The sequence below is a fragment of the Belonocnema kinseyi genome, chromosome 1 (genome assembly GCF_010883055.1).
Source record: "Belonocnema kinseyi isolate 2016_QV_RU_SX_M_011 chromosome 1, B_treatae_v1, whole genome shotgun sequence".
Lineage (NCBI taxonomy): Eukaryota > Metazoa > Arthropoda > Insecta > Hymenoptera > Cynipidae > Belonocnema > Belonocnema kinseyi.
This window is the reverse complement of record NC_046657.1, coordinates 179239994-179254575: the sequence shown is the minus strand read 5'-3', so window position 1 is coordinate 179254575 and position 14582 is coordinate 179239994. Positions and strand designations below refer to the sequence as shown.

Genomic DNA, 14582 nt, shown 5'->3' with positions numbered 1-14582 from the left:
ATCCTTGTAGAGCCCCGCATGCAAGGATAAGGCTGCTTACTCGGAGAGGTCGCCTGGTATCCCAGAGTCACCGTTCTAGACACCTCACCCAGGTGCCATTCATCCTTCGGCACGGTTTTCACACCTCCGCTTGGGGGTTAATTCCCTCGGGACCTCCCCTGGACAATTGTCCGCGACTGCCTATTTATTTTTGTAACCATATTCAGCAGAAGCCCTTGTTTAAGCTTGATCGTTTCTCGCAAATCAAAAATGAAAATTCGAAAGATTGAAAAATTTGTAGGCAGATATTTTATATTTTTTATAGTGCATCAGCAAATCCTTTAAAAACGATTAGGTGTACGTGTCTAGTATTTTGGATAAGATAAATACATTATCTTCATAGATTTAACTTAGATTTTCAAAAAGGAAATTTTATTTCCTGAATATAATTGATATTTAATCAAATTTTTTTGTGAGTCTTTCATATTTATTAATTCATTTGGTATGAAATTTAGAAATTCCACTTCGTAGAAAAATTCTGCATATTTTCGCATTGCATATTGTTAAAGAAACAGTGAGGTCATTAAACAATTTCAATCAAAATTATTAATTGTGTGTGTGTGTGTTAAAATATGTTTTATAATCAATTAGTAACTTTCATAGTTCATATTTTTTTACTTATCTTCCGTACAAGGAGATGAAAATTTAAAACAAATAAATTTATGATAGAAATTTAGGGGACGTAGCTAAGGCATTGCCCTCCTCTTGTAGCACTATACAAAAATTTTAAAGGCTTTCGATTTTTGTCACAACTCTATTAATAAAATGTAAGATCCTATTAATAGTCTTTATAGTAGGGGAAAAAACTTTGAATTAATCATTTTCGCATCACTTATTGAATGATAATTTTAATGGAATCGGAAATGACTAAAAATCTATAAACATCTAATTTGAACCATTATCATCGATAAACTATGGGTGCATTGCGATCATTAAATTCAGTACCTTCGGAGATCAATTTATTTTCAAGATTTTTCACAATCCACATATGTACACAGTCGTAATATATATGAACTTCGACGCCGAACATTTTTTGACCCTATTATGCATTGAATTATCAAACAGCGAAGCGCAGCAAGATTAATTGTTTATCACAGGTATTTATCAAACTAAGTGGATAAGGAGATAATAATTTTTCATAATAAACGATTTCGGACAATTTAGCTCTGTCTGATACTTGACATGCTTGTTCGTGATTACGAAGAACGGTTTTGAGTTCGTTGTAAATGAATATTAGATTCTTTCCCTGGAGACAAATAAGTTTAATCAGCCCAAACACAGGTACGTGATCTGATTCTTCAACGCATACTATCATGTTGGGTTCAAACATACTTCCATTTTTATTTACCCAGCTTAAAATTTCAATCTTGCAGTTAAGAAATTGCGAGTTTTGCAGTAAATTTTTCGAAAATGGAATTAACAGTCCTTTAAAAGTACTAGATCGCGAAGGCCCCATTTTGTGATCAGAAAACAACTTGTTGGTGTAGAGTGCAGAAGGAAGTTTTTTCTGGTGTTTTTTAGCTGTTGTCAAACACACATTTTTTTGCAAGACAATGTTGACAGTAATAATTTCTATTCATGATTTTTTCCTTCGAAATGCATACACCATAAATTAATGAGTGGACCATAATGTTTCATTACCCTGGGCAAGTGAATCATGATGTTATCTTTCGGTTTCAAATGTCGTTTAAGTACAGTACGCACTAAAACATGGTGTTCTTTACTTAAATCTCGAAAAATCACACGACATTCTATTTGAATTGATACAGTCATAAGGAGAGCAAGGATGTGACGGAGAATAACATAAATTTGCCATGCTGAATCGTTTTCAGGCACCAGATCTCCAACTAAAATTTCAAAATGACGGATGAACGTGAATATTTTAGACGCAGACATTCGTATAGCATCCCTTTTCAACTCTTTTCCGGGAATTAGTGGTAAAATATTTTTAGAGTCAGTTAAACCCCAATCATGACACATCATGTACGTTTGACACGTTCACATTCCTTACCGACAAATACACTAATGGGTGGTATGTAATGACCTTCATTTTTGAGAGTTTTTAATCGCTTATATTTAGTATCCAAATCATTGAAAGCTACACAAAATAAATTTATTAGACCAATTGCCTTCAGAGCAATATTTTCGCCATTTGATTTATCGGTACATGCCTCAAGACAATCTTTTACGATTTGCAGGCCTGAAGTAACTAAATTTTTCGCATAATTCACGAACGTCGGAGTATTCTTATTTGACAGTGTGCAGCAATTGTTTAATTCAACTTTTTTTCCAAGTATTAAGGATTTAAATTTTTCTGCAAAAATATTTTCTCTATTATGCGTGTTAGAATTTGCACAAAAATTTCTTCCATCTTTGCAATCATTAGCTAACGATTGCATGGTTTCTTGACATTCTTCAGACATATTTATATTTTCTTTATGATTCGCTAATGAAAATAAATCTTTATGTGGCATTCTGTTTTGAATAACAATCTAAGGGAACTGCGACTTTCTCGGATATTGCAGCTGCAGAGCATAGAAGCTCTTAAACACCATATCGACAGCTACAAATGGCGAATATCAAAGATAAGTAATACCGTTAATGTACGCGTAACTTTCTTCGATTTGCTTGTCACCCACAACGACGACAAAAGGCTGTATAAGCAACCCTTTGCTTTAAGAATTTTTTTTTTCCTTTGCTCTAGCTTTGCGTCCAAGTATTGTTTGTTCTAAAAAATGAAAATATATTGATCAAGTTTTTGTTTGTCGAATAGAAAATTTTACATAAAACTGAAAAAATAAATTTAGTTAACCACCAAGTACAAAACAAAACCAGCTTCTACCTCGCTTTTTCTAGGTCGCCAAATTGCATCGTCTGCTTTTTCAAGAATTTTTATTGCGGGGGGGGGGAGGCACAAATTTGATAAAAGCTTCAACGCCAAAAGAGTTTATAAATCTGAAAGTAAATCAAATGTTTTCAATTTTTAAAATTGTAAAGTCATTCGACATGGTTTTATAATAAAATGAATAACCAGTAGAAGTTTGATAGCTGGTGGCTCGTTCCTATATCAAGTTCAATAAATGTCTGAAAACTGGATTCCTCTTTTTTTTCTTTGGTAAATTAATGATTTCATTTTGAAATGCATAAAAGTTTGTGATGAAATTTGAACTTGTAGTTATTCATGACGATAATTAAGAAATAATCAGTGTGAATTAAAAGAATACCAATTTAGGGCCATGGAAAATATTTTTCAGAGCAGGGTAAGTAATGAAATACTCTGCGTCCGCCGTGTTCTCAATGAGGTGCAGAATTCTTCTCTTTGAAGTGTCTCTCCAAAATTGTTCTACGCGCTAAACTGTATCCATATTTCCTTTTAACCATTCGATTTGACTATCTAATTCTCCGTTATTCTCTGTAATTTATTTCTTGTATTTTAATGCAAGATTATCGTATGTTAATGCTGCATATGAACCAAAAAAAAACTTCATATTTCAATCACATGTATACCATCCAATGAATCACTCCTGAAACCCAAGCACTGGAATCGCTAATCATCTTTCTTTTTTTTTTATTTGAAAGTTTTAATGTCCCTTCGGCTTCAATCAAAAGTGCACGATAATAATGGAGCTTACCGTAAAGTTTTCCTTTGGGAAGAGTTTTGGTCCAACATGTCCAACCTGTATCATAAATGGAATTTGATGTTTGGAGATGCAAACAAACAAATCGCTGTAGATTTTATATAAAATACGAGTAACGATTGAAAAATGGCATTGAGCAAAATCGTGATCACTGAAGTTCGACTTTCAAAGATATTAAAAAATCCTTAGGCAAAATATGTTGCAGAACTGTGTATAATATTACGTCAATTTAGAATCCGTGCACATTTCTATGCGAACTACGGAATCTGCCAAGAGTTGCCTATGATTCTCTGAGAGTTCTCGATGTTTTTTGTAATAATTAATAATTGCAATTCCTACCACTGAAAACCTCAACGCATCGATAAGATCAATTATCAGAGTGGTTATTTTAACGTCCAATTTAGCTGTATCAATTTTGAAAAAGGGATCTACAAGATGAACCATTGAAAGGTTCTCCTCTTGATTCACACTGACACCATCGTTTCGAGTCGCTAATTTATTGCACCCAATAAATCTTGTGAATAAGAACGAAAAATTTAACAAAATAAGACAAAATCGTGTAATGTACCCACATATACTTTATGGTTTTAGAATGGAAAACCATCGTTTGATCAATATTTTTTCAAAATACCTCCAAGATCAGCTGTTTACTGAAATTTTCATTGTTTAAATTTTCCAGTGAACCGTCAAAGAGAACCTGTCGTTACAATTCTAACAATGGCATATTTATAATATTATTTTAAAAACCAGTATCACAATATTCTCAACAATAACTTATCTCGATATTTCAGATTCTAAAAAATTATTTTGACGAAAAGATGTTACGCTTAATAAGACGAAATCAAAGTTAATTTCTTACGCGATCTTGAGGGGTTTCAGCAACAGAGACATAAAATTCTGTTTTCCATTTGGACAAAAATTTTGCCTGAGGACCAGCTTTTGGTAAAATTCTTTTTATTATATCCTCTGATAAACATTGAAAAGATTCTTGATCAATCTCTTGTTCTTGAGCTGCAAATTCTGCTGGGAGCTTGGGTGTCATTTTTATATTACAGTTGCTCCCAGCAGTATGATCCTGCGGTGGCTATTTCATCCTTTTTTTGAATAATTACATATTTTATTAATTTCTGATGAATAAATATTAATAATTTGAAAAAATGTTCAAAATTACTGTTTCATAGATAATTGCCCATTTTATTACATAAGTTTTATAACATAGTGGCACACAACATTATTGTCAATCAGCAAGAGACTGTGATTCTAAATGAGTTATTACAATTTCTCGCAATAGTTTCTCTTTAACTCAAAAAGTTGAAAGAATAAATTTTAGCTGCTTCACTTGTTTAGAATCAAACAACTTTTGTTTACTTATTTTTTTCGCAGCTTCTGTTATTTGTGCATAAATGTATTTTTTTATTTGTGATGTTTTTTATGAATAAAACAAAATCTGCACGTCTTATTAACAAGCTCTTAGAAACAAATTTTTAGATTTTTTTTTGGTTCAAAATTTGTGTCGAGTCATCCTTTTTTGTGTATTGAATAGTGAGACCGCAATATGGTATTTTTAATTATTTTGGGTATAAACAATATTTGAGTTTTTGAAGAAAATTCGAAAAGTTGGTATGACAATATTATAGTGTTCAAAAATCAACGCGTTTCTTTTTTTGTCTTTTTTTTATATTGTGCGTCATCTGGTTCAAAATATTGAGTTTCATGTCTTTTTTGGAATTTTGCAAAATCTATAACTCTGGTAATTTTTTGGTTTTATCAAAAAAAAGTCATTAGAATAAATTGTTCGTCTTTTCGAATACTATGAATATCTGTACAGAGAATCCTTTAATCTTAAATAAAAGTGGTCGCAGAAATATTCAAAATACGCTCAATTTTCGGAATTTTAATCCAAAATGGCTGGCTAACGAACTTTACCTTTAGTTTAGGACACTAAGAAAATATAATAAAGGCCACTTCATTCGGCCAATTGTTTCGAAATTTATCGTTCTAAAAGGCTAAAAAACTACACAACAACAGTTAGCCAGAGATTCACACATACCCACACACACACACATCCGAAGCACACGTACTCAAGCCTACACATTCGTTCAAAACTTTTTTCTGGGTTCAGAAGGTTCCAAAACGTGGACATTTGACAAAAACCAGACGATAACAGATAATTCCGGCTCTAGATTGCAGAAATGCCGGTGCGTTCATTTGTTTCCTATCAAATCATTAACAAATAAATGAATGCACCAGCAGATCTGCAATCCAAAGCCCCAATTACATGAATAATAAGAAATTAGAATATAATGGTCCAAGTATCGTAACTTCGTTGGTACTTAACTTCAAAAGATTCGGTATATTTTTGCAACCCCCAATCTTCAAATTTTTTCTTGACCCACTCGTCCATCACTTGTTAATTTGAATGAATAAATACGCAACAATACGTGTGCACGATACACGTAAACAATACGATAAGCTTTCAGCAAGCAAAAAAACGCTTCACGCAACTGACTTTCCTTCTCAAATTTAAGGTTAAAGTCGCACATATAAGCGAAGCAGCGTATCGGTCCAGCGACAAATCTGTATCGCTATCCCACCTATACCACATAGGTCGAAACACTATACACCGGTACAAGTCTAACAACTATACTTTTATCGTTGCATTAACGAAATTATAATGATGCAATGGCAAAATACGCATTTCTTCGTGTCACACATTCAGTTTTTCTGTAATACGAATATCGTATAGTGACTACAGGTATTCTGCTGAACTAAAACTGTGTATGGTTCAAAAAACAAAATAATAGTGTTTAGGCGAAGTTACCTACTCCCTAGTAGAATTTTTTAGTAACCGCCATGGTCGATCCTCACCAGGAACGTGCCTTGGATCTCAGACGACCATCAGAAATAACTCATTCTATCCTAATGGGTAGCATTATCGGATCTACCCTGGATGTCAGAGGGATACTCCTTAACCAAAATAAACAATCGACACGGAGATGCGGAGATTTGCTGAAGGTGAAGGTGGTGATGGATCCAATAGTTTGTTTGTGTTGGTAGCGAAGAGCTGCAGGGTATTCAGCTATTAAAATTAGAATGACATAAAACATGATAGAATAAATTAAAAAACATGTAAAATTGAATTTAAATCTTGAACACCCAGGAATAAGTTTCAAAATTACAAATGAAGAATTCGCAACATTTTGAAAGTAGGCCCTCTGCAAATATATTTATAAACCGGGAGTTTATCAATTCACCCAACAACTTTTCTGAAATCTGCAGAAATTTACACATAGATAATTATTCCAAAATTACAAAACTAGCGAATAGTGACTTTTCTTCAGAAATGATAAATTTATCAAGTTACCCAGCAATAAATTTTAAAACTATCCACTTTTGACATTAGGGTCTCTGCAAATTTATTAAAAAATAATTTTATTAATTTAAATTCATTTACAAAATAATAATTTATTTGAAAAATATTTAAAATATAATTTATTCGCCGGGGAGACATTACAAATTATTATTTGACATGTTTACAATACGAAAAAAATTCGAAAGAAAGAGTCTAAACCCACGGCAGCGTAGTTACTAGCCACAGTCTTATACACTGGACCAGCGGAGATTGATAAAAATACTTGCGCGCGAACCGGTAGTGGTTCTACACCCTTGACTAATGTGATTTACAAACGCTCATAGTTCTTACAAGGGACCAAAGAATCCGGGACACTTGTCTCATTATTTTTGAAATAATATCGATTGATGATAGTCTCATCAAAAAGTCAATGGCCCAGAAAAGGTCTTCCCCTTTGAGAATTGTAGTGTCGACCCACGGTCAATAACGAAGGGCGCCCCGATACCTCCGATACCGCGTGTATAGTGTAGATAACAGCTGGCCTGGTGGTTGATTATAATTACATAATAATTTCCTCAACACATTTTTTGATATTTTAGCATTTTATTGATGCGAGGATCTTGAAAAAACCCGGATATTCGACCAGTTTTCTTTCTTTCGTTCGCAAATCCTTCGGGAAAATATATATTGAATCAGTGCCGTACCTATAAAAAAATATAAAGTCCGATTGAACCAACACCCTTAAGTATACATCAATATGATTAATTGAAAATTCAACTGTTTTGCTAAACCTTCTTCTTTTGGGATAGAAAATTAATACATTTTCGTCAGAGAAGGTGTTAGATTTGTGTAAAATATGGTCATGTGTGAAATTTAAATTGGTCCTTGGTTTATTCTTTTATGGTCTTAAATTGAACGTCATGTTCGTTAGCCGGCCATTTTGGATGAAAATTCGAAACGTGGGAACGTTTTTTAATTAATAAGATCACTAATTTTTAGAATTTGGAAATTCTATTTTACGGAAAGTCATAGAATTGAAAAATACGGACATTTCATACTCGTAACTTCTTTCCATAAAATGCCAATTACCAGAGTTATATCATTTGCAAAGTTCGAAAGAACAAACGAAAATGAATATTTTAAGCCAAACAACACAATCATATGAAAAAAGCACATGAAATAAATTGCATTTTAACGCCCTACAAGGTTATCGTAACAACATTTTTAATTTTTTTGGAAAATCAAAAATTCCAACTTTGATTGCATCAAAAATAATGAAAAATAATCAATTCTATTTTGCGGGCAAACCATGTAAGAGGCGACCAAGGATGAACTGACAACAATTTTGCACCAAAAAAGATCTACAAATTTGTTATTATTTACTTTTTTATAATAGGCGTAGTTCGTGAAAAATAATATTAAAAATGAAAAAATAAATAAGAAGTTAAATGTTTGGAAAACGACAAAAAATGAAAAGACAAAAGTTTTCCCGGAAAATAAGATCTGAAAATGTTTACATTATTATCAGAGAAGGTATTAGATTTGTATTAAATTTAACCCCCTCAACCTTTTTTTAATGTTCATGTAATGATACCCCCTGTATCCGAAAAAAGGTTTTTATGAATGTGTCTGTTTTTCTGCATGTATATCTGTCTGTTTGTTCATGTGTCTGTATATTTTTAGCTTGTTGGAACGATAACTTTCGAAAGAAGTGAAAGATTGTATTGACTTTTGCTATGCTTTTTAGTGTCCTAAATTGAAGGTTAAGTTCGTTATGCAGCCTTTAACAATTCTTTTTTGTTAATTAAAAAAATTTCACAAATTGTCAACCAAGCCTTGTCGGTCCGTTTTGTATCCTTAATAAAATATATAAACGTTCATGCAGTATGAAAGATAATTTGTTTTATTTATTAGAACTGCGGATCCTGTATACCTTAGCAGGTGATGAGCTCAGATTTGCCAAATTTTAAATAATGACATTTGGGAGTACGTTACCAGCGAAAAAAAACCTGCAGTCATCGAGGGAGACGTCGCGTCTGTAACTGCACAAAAGGCATGGATCACCCAGGATTGTAAAGCTAAGTATGATCTCATTTTATCCATTCACTCTTCAGAATATAAGCAGATTGAAAGCTGCGCAACATCTGAAGAGGCATGGGATAAATTATGGGATGAATGTCTTTATTTGTCAAAAGGGTCTAGGCGTGAGAAAACATTGCTCTAACAACTTACAAAGCAAAAAATGCAAGACGGTGACGATGTTAAAGATCATCTCATAAAATCTTCTGATGCCGTAGATAAACTTCAGGATATAACTACCGAAATAAACGGCGATTTGCTCATAATCATGCTTTTTAATTACTTGCCAAACAGTTCTAAAGATTTTCGCAGCGTAATTGAGTCGCGTGATAATTTGCCTGACGCAAAAGGCTTTCAAAGTAAAAATTATAGAGGAGTGCGACGCAAAAAAATCAAAAACTGAATGAGATTGAATCCGGTGCTCTGTTCGCGAATAGTCACCATCCAAGTACGAATGCGTCAAATGGTGGGACCACCAGTGGCCTTCAGGATGGCGGAAAATCTTCAGAATCACGAGTAAACTACAAGAATGGTTTCTGCAAAAAACAACGCCATAAAGCGGAAAATAATTTTAAGATAAAGAATTCGGAAAAACAAGATCAACATCGCAGAGGAAGTCTACTTACCAACTTGAAAACCAGAATGAACCAGATTGATTGGTCAGATTGATCCAGAGAGAAATAAAATTTGCCCGCAGTGATGCCAAAATAATTACTTCAGATGGAAAACAGAGTAGGTCAATTAAACTTAAAGTCAGTCACCTTAAAGGAAATATAAAGATGATAGCTGATCGTGAAGGCGATTTATACTATCTGCGTGATGCAGCAGAGTCAATTAGTGCAATTTTAAATAGATATATATCAGGTGCAGTTGTACGGCACCAGCGGTTGGGTCTTTAAATTCAAAGGATATGATCTCTATGCTGAAAAATAAAAATGTTTCAGGTTTTGACCTCAAGGATGCTGCTGATCTACGTTTGCGTAAATTATGCTTGGCTGGAAAGCTGACGAGCATGCTGTTCGCGAAACGCATTGAATGATCACCCAACATTTTTGGAATTATACAGGGTGATCTTTGCGGTCCTATTATTAAAGATGATTGTTTGGGATGATAAGTTCGTCGATGCTTGGAGCAAACAAAACCCATGCTAAATGATTTTGAAGGCGGAACTGAAGTATATATTGGTGAAATCTTCAAGATCTTAAACAAAAAAGCCAGGGAGGTTCAGATCATGTTTAAGTTTTCTCAAGCAATTACCGTCAAAGGCTTTAGAACAGCTAAGTATTGTTTGGGAATCGGGATGCAACAAGATGCAGAGAGACTATGCCTTTCACAAGTGGGATAAAAATTTTGGAACGTTTAGGAGCAAACCCGTCAGCACTCCACTTGCTCTGGACAGCAAACTATCAGTCATTGCTGAGGAGGACCAGGACAGCGACAGCGACATAGCATATGCCCTTACATCGCTTAGGTCGTTTAGTGCGATAAGCGAATTTAAAGCCTGTCAAAAAAGGGCTCATTGGATTGTGGCTAAACGTATTCTTAAATACTTGAAGGGCACCGTCAATCTTAAACTCGTCTACAAAAGAGATAATGAAAATCTGAAGAGTTAAGCCTATTCTGATCAGCGGATTTCTAAAAGAATTGCGATTTTCACAGTTTGTCATCGCAGAGTTGTTTAATGACATCAAAGTGTTGAAAAAAATTGCAGAAAACACAGTTTTCTACTCAAAGTCTAAAAACATCCACATCAATCAAAATTTCATTCGCGATGTGTTGAAAAGTCGACCAATAAAACTGTCATATATGTCGACTGAAAATATGATCGCCGATATTCTAACGAAACTATTGCCAGGGCCTAAACACATTTTTGTACCAAAGGACTCGGCCTTATTTCAATTACAAATTAACTGGGCACAAATTGAGAGACAGTGTTGTAGATTACAATTCGCGCCCTATTTATAATATATGTATCGCCACGAATCGAACTTGTTCTCGTATCTTTTTTACATTTACTTCGATTCCACAATTTTGAGTTATTTATGAAAAAGGTTTAACAAACTATCAACCTCATTTTGTCGCTCTGTTTTGTATCTTTAATAGAATATATGGACGTTCTTTTAGTATAAGGGATTATTAGTTTTATTTATTCGACCTATGGATCCTATTTATCCTTGACAAAAAGAAATGTCAAGACTAAAAATAAGCACCTAAACAGATCTACAAATTTATTATCAATCAATTTTTCATGGAATGTGTAGTTTTGTTATATTTGTAAGAAACAACATTAAATTTATAGACAAACAACACAAGCTACGGAAAAAACGAGAAACAAAGTTGTTTGCCCAAAAAGGAGCTACAAATTTGTTGTTTATTACATTTTGATAGGATGCGTAGTTTTCGTTTTAATCGTGAAAAATAACATTAAAAATGAAAAAATACAATTTTGCGAATAACGACGCAAGGTACGAAAAAAATTAATTAATAAAAGTTGTTTACCCAAAAAAGATCTATGAATTCTTCATTTATAATTTTTAGAAAGGAGGAATGCTTTCAATCGTAAAAAGTAAAATTAAAAATGAACAAATTACATTTTTGGAAACACGGCACAAGAGACTAATAAAAATAAAAAGACAAAAGTGGTTAAAAAAAAAGATCTACAAATTCATTATAATCTCTTGTTATAAAAATACAGTGAAGATTCACAAAATTAACCCTGGAAAAACGATCGCCCGACCAAGTACCTTCAATTTTTGAAATACGTTTTCAATTTCACATGTAAATACATTTTAATATAAATAAACTTTTCAAATAAGAAATTTTCTGCAGCTACCCAGTTTTATTTTTTATAATTTCTGACACATTTTTCTTGCGTAGGTAGTAGTTAAAGTTTAATTAATGAAAAATAAGAAATAAATTACCAGAAAAATGTTGCAAAAATGAGTTTGTCAAATAAGAATGAGCTGCAAAAAATCAAATTAATTTTTTTCTGACAATATTAATTCGAATACATATTGATTCATAGATGTGTTAAAGATGTTCCAACACGTGACTCTTCTCCTAAATATTCCTCACCCAACTTTCGTGTTTACGAATTAGGATTTCGGATTTCCATTCGACTGTAGTTGCGTGAAATCATCTATTGTTTCCTGAACATTCTTAGGAGAGGATCTTTTCCATTTGCAACGGTGCAAGCTGTGCGCAGAAGAATTCGGTCGTGAAGACATTAGATATTCAGAAGTACTCGCCCGCATTGACAGCCAGGCCCTCTAACTCTAATAGGAAAATATGAAGAATTATGATTATTATTTCAGACAGAGTGCAAGTTACGTCCAACAATTGGCGCTTCGTATCAGCACACGGGATTTACTTTAAAGGTTTGAAAATTCAAAGTGTCAAATGGTGCGAAAGTATATATTTTATTTGCAAAAATGTACCTGATGACTATAAAGTTAAATAAACGGAGGTGTGTCCCAGGGTTTTTTATGGTTAGAAGCGTTGTCAAATCCTCTATTGATCTCTTGGCTCTCTTACCTTAAGAATATATATTCTTTTTAAATTATTCTTGACTATATGATAATAAAGCATAGTTAATCTTATACTATAGAGGTTAGGTCTCGGTATGACTGCGCGAAATAAATACATAAAAAATATATGTAAATAGTGCTTTGCGAAATCTTGAATTTAAAATCAAATAAATTGTGAACATGAAACTCAGAAGTAAGTATACTGTTAAATTGAGTAAGTAAAAAATGTATAGCTAAAAAATATTTTTCCAATTGAAAATTAGAATATACTAACCACATTTCCACACATTTTGATAAAAGATTTTTAATTATTTGTATGTTTTACTTACCACTTTTCTTTAAAGTGAAATGAAAAATGTCCAAAATTACAAAAACAAAGAACCTGGTCTAAAAGCACATGGCACGAAACGTTAAAAGAATATATTAAACTGAGCAAGGCGCATTTTTCTTTACGCGTTTATCCACTTTTTTTATCCAATTATTGATAAATATATTCAATTTAAAAAATTTGCACATAAATTAAATATAAATTGTGACGTTGCAGATATTCTGCAACTCACAAATTCTACTTTGCTTAAATAAACTCCTAATAAAAGCTCACGTGTAACACACGAGGAGTAATAAAATTCAGCACTTCTTTTTTGTTTCATTTTAAGTTATTACTGTTTTTTGTACCTTATTTTATTGTTTTGATAGTATATTTTATATGTTTGTAGCGCAGATTTAAGAAAGTAGGGCTGTCTTAATTTGTTTATTTTGTTAAATTTCCTAATTCCGCAGTCTCGAGCGCGAGCCACGCAGAGTTGCTCCATCGACAAAAACAATCGACTAGATCTACCCCCACCTTCACCTTCAACAGATCTTCACGTTTCAAGTCCCCACATAACTTCCGGATATCTCTTATCGCTAATCCTTCTGACATCCGGAGAAGAATGGTTGAGTCTACTCATAAAGAATAGAATGGATCATTTCTTTTGGTCATCTGAGATCCAAGCCACGTTCCTGGTGAGAATAGACCGAGGCGGTTACCATCAAAATTATACGAAAGGATAGGTAATCTCGCCTAAAAATAATTATTTTCAGCAATATCTGCATTGTGACCAGGTAGTTCTTGGCTGTTAATGCCATTTTTTGATGCTTTTTTTCTCTTTATCGGGAGTATCGGGAAGCCCACTTCGCATCTGTAATTAAAAGAGACTCCAGTTCTTCCACCTCAGCAACGGAATTCAGCCGACCCTGGCATCGAGGGAACGACTTTCGCTTCCCACTCCCTCTCAAAGGAAGGAGTTCGGAATCTCTCTCTCACTTAACAGCGGCTGATGAAGGACTAACGAAGGAAGGACGGGACGATAAAATGGACGAATAGGAAGCGAATCTCGTCGGCTGTCTTTCTCTCGATCGTGCGAATTACGGAAATTAAGTTATGTGCATTAGGTTTGTCCCCCCTAATTGTGTGATTCCCCTTCTTTCATGTATACGCCGGTAAACGCGAAAATCGGTCTCTTAGCGTGTGTAAGCCCTACGTGTGGTAATGTGCTTCCGTCTTCGCTTCATTCAAGTTTGTTTAAGGTAGGAACCCTTTTCATTAATGAATTAGCGAAGCGTCCTTCCTCTGGATATTTCATAGAGGTTTTAATTTTTGTTTATTCTCTTAACTACTTGGCTAAATCATCCATTACTTGATTCAAATAAGTGTGATTATGTTTTTGAATAATTATTTAACAATCCGGAGCGCCGAATTACCGAAAATTGATTCCCGAATTTCACATATTAACGATCCCCTCTTATTTTTCTTGAAATTGTGAATTTTGTGTAATACTTTAGTTGTTTAGTATATATATATGTATATATATACATATATATATATATATATAATTAAAAATTTGTCATAAGGACAACCGCAGGATTTCGCCGGGAGCGGGTGCTAATCTGAAAAATTGCACCCGC

The 14582-nt window shown here is 33.5% G+C and overlaps 1 protein-coding gene across 5 annotated transcripts in view; it reads right to left on the bottom strand.

Moving 5' to 3' along the window:
• Nucleotides 1–14582, bottom strand: part of LOC117170293 (MFS-type transporter SLC18B1-like) — a 245244-nt gene that overhangs the window by 153356 nt on the left and 77306 nt on the right. The window lies entirely within an intron of this gene.